The sequence below is a fragment of the Vanacampus margaritifer genome, chromosome 10, assembly GCF_051991255.1.
Source record: "Vanacampus margaritifer isolate UIUO_Vmar chromosome 10, RoL_Vmar_1.0, whole genome shotgun sequence".
Classification (NCBI taxonomy): Eukaryota; Metazoa; Chordata; class Actinopteri; order Syngnathiformes; family Syngnathidae; genus Vanacampus; species Vanacampus margaritifer.
The window spans coordinates 4,443,502-4,453,646 of record NC_135441.1 but is presented as its reverse complement, the minus strand read 5'-3'; the positions used below and the strand labels follow the sequence as shown (position 1 = coordinate 4,453,646).

At 40.0% G+C, this 10,145-nt stretch overlaps 1 long non-coding RNA gene across 1 annotated transcript; it reads right to left on the bottom strand.

The window, feature by feature from the left end:
- Positions 1-1,601: 1,601 nt before the first annotated feature.
- LOC144059461 (uncharacterized) lies at positions 1,602-2,141 on the bottom strand. The gene is made up of 3 exons (XR_013295668.1): positions 1,911-2,141; positions 1,754-1,825; positions 1,602-1,666 (listed from the first exon to the last, which is right to left on the bottom strand). It is a non-coding gene; the product is annotated as an uncharacterized LOC144059461 (long non-coding RNA).
- Between the last annotated feature and the right edge of the window lie 8,004 nt (positions 2,142-10,145).

The window sequence follows — 10,145 nt, the reverse complement described above, 5'->3', positions numbered from 1 at the left end:
TTTTATAGCAAAAAAAACAGTTTATTTACATAGATAACAGAAACAATTTGACAAACTATTTACAAAGGTGTACAACTGTGCATGTGTGATTATTTACAATTGTGTGGATGTTTGAACTACATAAATTTTACTTTTGTGTGGTAAACAGTGTAACACTCGCCTGCGTGCAAGGGGACACTGCAAGATTTGCACCACAGCCTTGTCTCACTGCGAATGCCCCTTCGCATGCAGACCCGACACCTTCTTGCTGGCTTTTTTTTCCGGGAAGTAGCAGGCATGTGTTCCAGCGTGTGTTTGGCCATGTTACCATCAAGTCGGCTTTCAGGATCAAAATACGGTGACCTGGTATTTTGTCTGGCTTCCTCATGCTCTTCCATCCCAACTTCCTCCTGGTCTTGTGGCAACAGCCACCCTCTCACCACCTGCTGGATGAACTCCAAAAAAGGTTGACTCGTCCCAGGATTTTTTTTTTTGTACAAGATGTAAGCATTGAACATGCATATTTGGAAAAGATAGGCAACAAACTTTTTGTGCCACTTCAATGTTTTCCGTGTGAATGGGTGGTACGAGATGTTTTGATCCATCTTGTCCACTCCATTCATCTTGGAATTGTAGTCCACAACACAAATTGGTTTTTCGAAAGGCACTTTTTTTTTTTGTGCCTTCCGCCACACCTCCATTGTCAGCATTTCATCTTTGTGAAACGTTGTCACCATCCTCAACAAACGTTTGTCCTGCCATGCCACAATCATAACATTTGTGTTGTGCCTTATCAGTTTCCCCCCCACCCCAAGGCCAGTGTTGGTTAGGCACGTTATCTCACTGGGTTCACCCCTGTTCTTCCTCAGCGTTCCACAAACATTGGTGCGCGCTGCCAGGAGACGTTCACACAAAGCAATCGAGTTATAAAAATTGTCCATGAATAGTGTGTACCCATTTCCTGGCAGACGATCCAGTAAGTTGAACACTGTATCGGGGAGAGAACAACTAATGCCAACATAGGGTTGCATATTGAAACAATAGCCGGTTTGGGAGTCACACAAAATGTATGATTTGATCCCATATTTGACCGGCTTTTGGGGGTTGTACACTTTGAACGAAAGACGTCCCTGGAAACTCATCATTCCCTCATCAATACAAATATTCCTGCCCGGTTGAAACAGTTCCTTGAACTTGTTTACAACGTGATTGAACACAGGACGAATTTTAAATAGTTTGTCGTCTGAACTGTGTGCCGTCTCGTTGTCGTTGAAGTGCAGGAAACTCCAAATGAGCTGGAAGCGGTTTCGAGGCATTGCGCGACTGAAGAATGGTGTCGTCTCTATTTCGTCCTGAGTCCAATACATTTCGATACTGGGCTTGTTTATATACCCAGTAAGGAATTGGAGTGCAAAAAACGTTTTGAGCTCAGACACAGACACTGGCTTCCAAGCACGACTCCTGCAGTGTGGCAGACTTTCAGCCCGTTTTTGCATTGACTGACGTGCAAATAAGTTTGTCTGATCAGCAATGTGCTGCAGAAGTTCGTCTGTGATGAAGAGCTGCAGGAAGTCAACTGGCCGGGTTGAATTCAGCTCTGCTGCTGCACCTCTTGGTCCTGGCTCCACAGTAAAGGGGAATGAGTTTGGCTGCCAGCCTGCTTCATGCCAGCCAGATTTTTGGGGATCTGCAAATATACATTTCAATATCATATAATATTCATTTTAGATCAGTGTGATGCAATATATATATATATATAAATATATATATTTACGTTTTTTCTTGGATCCACTGGTTGATGGACCTTTATTCTGCTCACTCTGAGGAGCGTCACTCTGAGCTGCAGCTGAAAGAAATATATACAATTACAATAATATCGAAAGAGCGTTTTCTTTTGTTGTTGCGGTGTATTGAAAACACTTTTTTTATACCTCTCTTTGTCGTCTTTGCAGTGGGACGTCGCTGTGAGCACGATCCACGATCTATGAATGCACATTCACGTTACACGAGGTGCTAGCAGCGTGCTAGAAAAGTATCTCATAGCAAGTTTGTGCTTACCTTCGACGTCTTCTGCGGATGAAATACTGTCCGAATCACTTTCTCCGTGGTCAGACTGTACCCACTCCTCCGAAGAATATCCATCGGACTCAGGATACTCTTCGTCGTCGTCCGATTGAACGTCCTCGTGCGGAGAAGTGCTCGGTCATGCACCACGTTTTCCGGCGCTAGCACCGCTAGCCTCCGAGGCCTTAACACGCGGTCGAAGCTGCCGCCGCATCAACGCTGCAACTTCGGCATCAACCTCATTGTCGCCATCATCATCACCTTCGTCGGATTGAACGTCCTCGCGTGCAGAAGTGCTCGGTCGTGCACGACGTTTTCCGGCGCTAGCACCGCTAGCCTCTGAGGCCTGAGGACGTGAACGAAGCTGCCGCCGCGTCAACGCTGCAGCTTCGGCGTCAACCTCCTTATCACCATCATCATCGCGGTCATCATAATGGTGCACTTTAGCACTGGTTGATGCTTCTCCTTTTCCAAAAAATCGATCAAGCGTGGTCTGCTTCTTACCGTCGGTCGCCATTTTTCTTCTCTCTTCAATTCTCGTCTACTCCTCGACGCGCTAGCCCCGCCTGGCCTTTTATACTACTGACGCCCACCCGATCTTGTCAAAAGAGAGTCATCGCTGCCCTCTAGGGGCCAAAAATAGTCCTTAGGCACAACAGACAGACTTGAAACTTTCACCAGACATGCGGGAGGGTTTCCTCTACCCGTTTCAAAAAAAAAAAAAAAAATCATTGGATGACGTCTTTTGACGTCATTGGCAGTGAAGCGTAGGTTTTTACTTGACGTCTTTAAACGTCAGTGGCAGTGAAAGAGTTAAGTCAGTGACGTCTCACTTATGATACTACAATACAACAGATCAAAACTATTCTCATTAATCCCCCCAAAAATTATTATTATATATATATTTTTAGAAAAAGAAAAAGAAAAAACGAAACAGAAATCAAATATCTTTTTTTTTTTTGCGCGACTTACTAAAATACTTATCCGGATCTTCGCGGGCGGCTTTTCACACAGCACCGAACCGTGAAAATACACGGACGGGCAATATCACACCAGACCGTAGCGATATACGGCGTTTAAAAGCTCTCGCTCCGTGTGATCAATACGGGCGGTTTTAAATCAACACAACAGACACACACAGAGGAATTATGTCCCACGGTCTAATAATCCACAGCACACACATCGTAGAATTATATCAATACGAGCGGCTAATACACTCCCAGCACACACACTGTGTAAATGATATTACACAGGCGGCTTATCCACACAGCCTATTCCACCGCGGAACAAATCTTATATGCCGTTTCCGAACGGCGGAGCGCTCCTACTTGACGTCACTTCCGTATTCAACGGGCCAACCCATGCATGGTTCAATGTCGTAGTAATTGTCAGAATCGAAGACTTTCGCGTCCCTCCGTAACAAATACGACTTAAAAAAACCCTAACTTGTTCACAGATCTCAAATACAATTTGGTACGGACGTAATGCAGCTCTGAGTAATCCCAAACAAACAGAATTTCTCTACGTGGATAATTTGTCCACTCACCTTGTTAATATTTGCGCATTTAGAAATTCAGTTGTCCAAGATCATCACAGCTGTTGCAAAAACGTCCCAATTTGTCGCCGTCGGAGGTCACCAATTGAAGGTATTATTTGATTACTATATTAAATGTAATCTTTGCGTGTTCGAAATTATTGCAGATGAGATCTGATGAAGAAGCTTCTTTTGCAAAAGATTTATTTTAGGAGCTCCTAAAAGACACAAGACATGCTTACATTCAAAGGTGATGTTAAGCCTCGAGTGTGTCCATATGAAAAACACACAGTCGCTTTATAGATGAAAAAAGCATACTCCTCCTCTGAGGCTGGACAAAGGGTTAGCAATTATAATAGACAGACAAGAGATTTACTGACATGTTTACTCCAGTTTCGTCCAAAGCCGGAAATATATGATTAGACAGGTACTACCATGCGACCTAGACTCCCTCAGACCCACAGTGTTATCACCCTGAGAACATGCCTCCCCACTGCATTCCTATCTCACCAGCTGGAAGGGAGTGAAAAGTGTTATTCATTACACTACAGTTATATGTCCAATATATTTCACACAAACATTATCACAGTTATATGGCATCTATATACTATAAGTAAATTCATAAATAGTAAAAATATGCATAGAAAATGTTAAATGTCTTCAGTATCGTGCTGATACCAGACATATTTAATGGTATTGGTACTTGCGACGGATACTGGTATCGGCCCCTGCTCTTGTGGCTGCTTTTCGGTCAGGAACTAAATGCGGAAATTTTGCATTTATTGACCGCCAGGTACCTTGAGTATGAAAAATCAGAGGGCTTTTTCCTGCCTCAAGTACTCGTTTATTTAAGGCTTTAGCGTAGCGGATGTACGGGCTACTTTTAATTTAACCATTTGCGTTATCATGATACAGGGGTAGCGATACGATACGAGGACGTAAAAGTGCTGTTGACTTCCGAGGCCTGCCGGAAGGCCCCTGGAAATTGGAAATTGAAATATGATTGGTGTATGGAAGGTGCGAATGTTTGGTGGTGGTCGGAAGGGCCGTAGGCGCACAGCCTACCCCAGGAGAGCTGTGGCTACTGAAGTAGTTTACTGCCACCACAGTATGAATGTGTGAGTGCATGAATAATGTATCCATTCCATTGTAAAGCGTCTTTGAGTATCTAGAAAACGCTATATAAATCTGATTCATCATCATCATCAGATTAAATGCAGATCAATGCTTTTGATGATGATTAGGCCTTTAGAGAAGACCCTGATGGCACGTCACTGTTAACTAGCATGTAGGTTAGCTAACATTAACTATAGATGAATGAAAATGACGCCAGCTGATAAAATACTGTGTTACTTAATACTTTTTCTTCCGCGTGTTTGTTTTCTTTCGGGTAGTGAGAATGTTGGTTATCTGAATACAGGCTGGAGATCGATGAACAGTTCCTTCAAAGCTTTTATTTCTACAGAATATTCCGGGCACAAGTGAGTTACAGACAATGACTGTAGCATCTCACAAGTGCGAAGATTACAGAGGACTTACAACTATCTTGAAGGGCGGTACCACACAGTTTCCAGTAAACAGTTCAACAGAGTTGACCGGACATGCGATAATACTCAAGGACACTATTCAGACACAGAACAAAGCCCATTTGAGGAATAGAGGAAGTTATTCAGTCATGACTACACCTGGCAGAGATAGCGATATCATTCACAAGGATATATCCGCAGAACGAAGCTCTACTGAGGAAATTAGGAAATTAAAACAGTTATGACTAAATCTGGACAGAAGACAAACTTCAACTGCCAGCAAATTTTTAAACTGAAAATAAACATCCGTGTCAACTTTTCCAGATCAAATTAATTTGCTTGTTGAATCAACCTGAATTTGGATGTTTTTGTCAGCACAATAAACAAAAACCTGTGTGTAAGTATACCACTCGTTATTGAGGTGGTTGAAAGAACGCTACAACAGTCAGCATTTTTCAGAAGGGTTTAATAATACATGATTGTGTGAATTGAAATGTTTGAGAAAGTTTTGGACGCTGATTGACTCTTTGTTTATTGGTAAAATTGTTTGTTTACACACAAGTGTAGAACATGAATGAGAATAACAAGAACTACTGCACAAAATTTTAAAGTGCAGGTGGTAATTGTTTTGTTTTGTTAAAAAAAAAAAAGCATTTTGATTGTTCCACCCGTGGTTCTTATCCCTCATTAGACATTGAGCAATTCTGGAGGGAAAACCATTATTCTTCCATAAGATTTTCCCTCTTATGGTGTTTTGATGATAATGATGGCACATCACCAATGTTACACAAGTGAAGATGGTGTCTGTTAGCTATTCCCTATTGGAAAGTGGCTTGCTTACAGGACTGAAGCAGATGGATGGTAAATAATGAAGAACTCAGTAAAAGCAGTCAGTTTAGCAAAGTGCGAATTATGTTAGAGCCATAAGAAAAATATGAATATAGATTCGTTCAAATGTGAATATATGTTTATCTATTTCTGTTCCATTTAAATAATTTTGTTTACTAGTCACAAACCTATATTTGGCGTTTTATTTTTGTTATTTTGTGTAATGTAGATTTATTTAGAATATTTGCGTGTTTGTGCTACGTTAGTTTGTTCTGCTTGTTAGGCTGTCGTAATGAAGGAGTTGCCGTAAAGTGTGTTGTTGGCATAAAAAAAAGGAAAAACAAGTAGGGCTAGGAGCAACAACTTTGTCTAACCGTGCAGATCGTAATTGTTTATGCTTTTGTAGTCACTTTTTTTTTTATTATTGTATGTAAAGGAAGTGGAAACCTTTTTGTTCATCCGCAATGGCGTTTTGCATTTGTGGTCATTGCTGAGGTGGAAAGATCGACTACGATTGGCGCACGTTAGAGACCTTCGTGCCCTGCTTACGTAACGACGAAAAGTAAAAAGAACGGTGCCGTTACAGTTTATAAGGCTTCTGATCCATGTGACTGGTGGCAGGGTCAGGGCTTTTTACTTGGCAGGATTTGGACCCTGTCGTACAAAGTCTTATTTAATTTTTTATTTGTATTGAATCAGATATCCCAAATGTGGGTAAAAGTCTTAAACATATTGGGTATCTGCCAATGTGAGTTTGAATAATACTCTGTCAATGTGAGTTTTATGTCATATCACTACACTGATTGTTGAAATATAGGCGAATGAACTAAACAATGGTGTGACATAATTTTGTGCATATGTATGAAATTGGCTGGCAGTAATGATTCCCAAAACAATTGCAGACAAAGATGCATAATCGCCTATGTTTGATATTATTATTATTTTGTGATTTATAGCTGTATACAAGTTTGTTGCTAGCTGATGCCAAGCACAGATATGCAGCAAAGCTGCACATAGTGGCACCCAGGTTTTGCTGGATCCTTATGCAGTTATGGACAAATGGGAGCCAAATACATGCACGTTTGTACACCCATCTTGTTCAGCCCGCAGCACCCAGACTAATGTTGTGTAAGTTGTATTGCAAACAATTATTTGTATATGCATAGCAAACAATTACTCACTCTTTTTTCTATACCCAAAGGTATGTTACCTAATGAATATAAAACCATAACATCTGAAGTTGCCAACTTAGGCTTTAAGTTAATACTTGCTGAATACATTGTTAAATTATTGTCAATGTGAGGCATTATGCACATATTCATGTTTGAACTTCTTACCAAATATTTCATCATGTTTCTCATCAATTCAACTTCCTTGGCACTTGACCTGTTATTATAATGTCACCTGTGGAGTCTAGCAGGGATCAGTATTTGGCCCTCGATTGTTTCGCATCTAAATGCTTCCGCTTGCTGATATTATACAAACCCAATTCCCCAAAAATTGGGGCACCATACAAATTGTGAATAAAAACTGAATGCAATTATATGGAAGTGCTAAATTTCAATATTTTGTTCAGAATAGAACATAGATGACAGGTCAAAAGTTTAAACTGAGAAAATGTATAATTTTAAGGGAAAAATATGTTGATTGTAAATTTCATGGTGCCAAAGAATCTCCAAAAGTTGGGACAGGTAGCAATAAGAGGCTAGAAAAGTTATTTGCACTAAAAGCAAACAGCTGGCAAACCAGTTACCACTAATGAGGTCAATTGGCAACTTAATTGGAGTATAAAAAGAGCTTCTCTGAGTGGCAGTGTCTCTCAGAAGCGAGGATGGGTAGAGAATCAACAACTCCTCCAATGTTGCGCAGAAAGATAGTAGAGAAATATCAGAAAGGTGTTTACCAGCGAAAAATTGCAAAAAGGTTGAAGTAATCATCATCTACAGTGCATAACATCATCCAAAGATTCACAGAATCTGGAACAATTTTTGTGTGCAAGGTTCAAGGCCGAAAAATCATACTGGATGCCCATGATCTTTGGGCCCTTAAACGGCACTGCACCGCAAACAGGAATGCTTACATTAAGGGTAAATCACAGAAAGGGCTCATCAACACTTCCAGAAAACATTGTGGGTGAACACAATCCACTGTTTAAACTTGCTTCAATTGGTAACACATGGTTGAATTAAGTTAATCCAAAGTGAATATAATAAATTGAATTAATTATGAGTTCATTAAACTTAATATATTCACTTCAATTAAGTTAATCAAAAATGTATCCAAAGTGAATATTAAGTTTAATCAACTCTAATTAATCAAACTTAATATATTCACTTCATTTAATTCAATCGTGTGTTACCAATTGAAGCAATTTTATTAAATTGGTCAACAATTCAATTTGTAATCTTAGTTTGGTTCAACAATTGTCTTTTTAGAGTGCACCTTCATCAACTTTGTCAAACGAAGCAGGTAAATGTGATTCAGTTAGAGAAAATGAGCCCTCAGTGCTCTAGAATATAATTCGGCATTCATGGCGAAATACATGGGCGCCATCAAAATATGTTTCAACCAGATCATATGACATGAAAATATTTTGTCTTAGACTAATACAACATATCTCTCTGATAGTGTAGTAGTACACTTGTGAAGGCAAATGGTTGTCCATCTCTATGTGTGCCCTGCAATTGACTAGCGACCAGCTCCAGGTGTGGTCAGCCTGTTACCCATAGGTTCCATACCCCGGGACCCTGAACAGGTTGAGCGTTGTAGAGAATGGATGGATGGACTTGTGAAGTGTGAGTGCTGTTGCAACCAACATTTTTTCTGGCCACCCCAAATAACGCAGTATAATTAAACCCATTGACGCCGATATTCATCAGTCCATTATGCTTATGTATGTTTTGGGAAAAGGACCTCGAAGCAATGTAGCCTTCATGAACAGATGAAAGCACGGAACTGCAGTTGAAAGAGGACATATGTGTGAGACTTATTTGCTTTTTGCACCCCTGTCCATCCGTACATGTCTCTCCTCTCTCCTGGGGAAAGCCACACTCCATTGGTCTTAAATATTCCAATTTCTCTCATTTTGAATCCCCCTTGCAATGACCTTTCTCACGTAGCGCGCTCTCATTTTCATTCCCCATTTCACTGACCTCTTCCATACGAGCAAGCCAATTATTTTCACTTTACACCCATAAAGAGCAGCAGGGAGCAGCTGTGGTCACACATGGGCTAAAGGACACATGCTTCCAAAAAGTGTATATTTGTGTAAAATTAAGCTAGTGGCCTATCGTGTGCTCAGGTAACTACATCTGTTTTATGTGAAAGAACACATTAACAAGTTGAATCACATCTATAGAATTATTTAATAAAATATAAAAATAAAACAATTTCCCCTCCCTGAGCCTTATTGTGGAGGAGGGGGTTGTGTGTCCTAATAAAATATTGTGGCGATGATGTGTTGTTGTTTTGGTCGGGGTGAAAAGAAGAATTTATTCAATTTCATAGCTATTTAAATAATACAAACACAAATCATAATCTTAGTTTAGAGTTTTCTGTGTCAGAAATCGTATTTCTAGAGTTAATAGATCTTCATATTACAATTTATAGAATACCTGCTCACTGTAACACAATCTTAAGGGCTTAAAGTAATATAAAATGTATATTTTTTATAAAATATAAAATATTTTTCTTCTTTTTTTTTGGGGGGGGGGGGGGGGGGTCACAAAATATAATTGAGAAGCACTACCCCCTCCAGGTACGTGTACGCCTGATTGGGAAGTACTGGTCTAGATGACTGTAATGCTCTTTTTTCCGGCTTAACAAAAATAACTCAACAAATATCAATTTATTCAAAATGACTACTGCAGTATGTCATATGAATATGTGGTATCCCAATCTGGTCAAGACATTTCTGATATCCTGTTGAAATGGATACACATAATTTGAAGCAATTTTCAGGATTTCCTGAGGACTTCTAAAGTTGTCAATTTCCAGGATTCCAGTCTAAAACAATATGTGACCAGCTCTGGCAAAAGGGTCCTCCTGTCAAAATTGAGATATTCATATATTCGAATTCTGCACTTGATTCCCTTTGAAATTATATATAATACATGGCCGTACCTCAAAACTTGACAAAGTTACAGCAATTTTAATGTTGGCAGGTTGAAATCCCTAATTTGAAGAAAAATGGGTTTAAAGTTGTCCATGGCAAC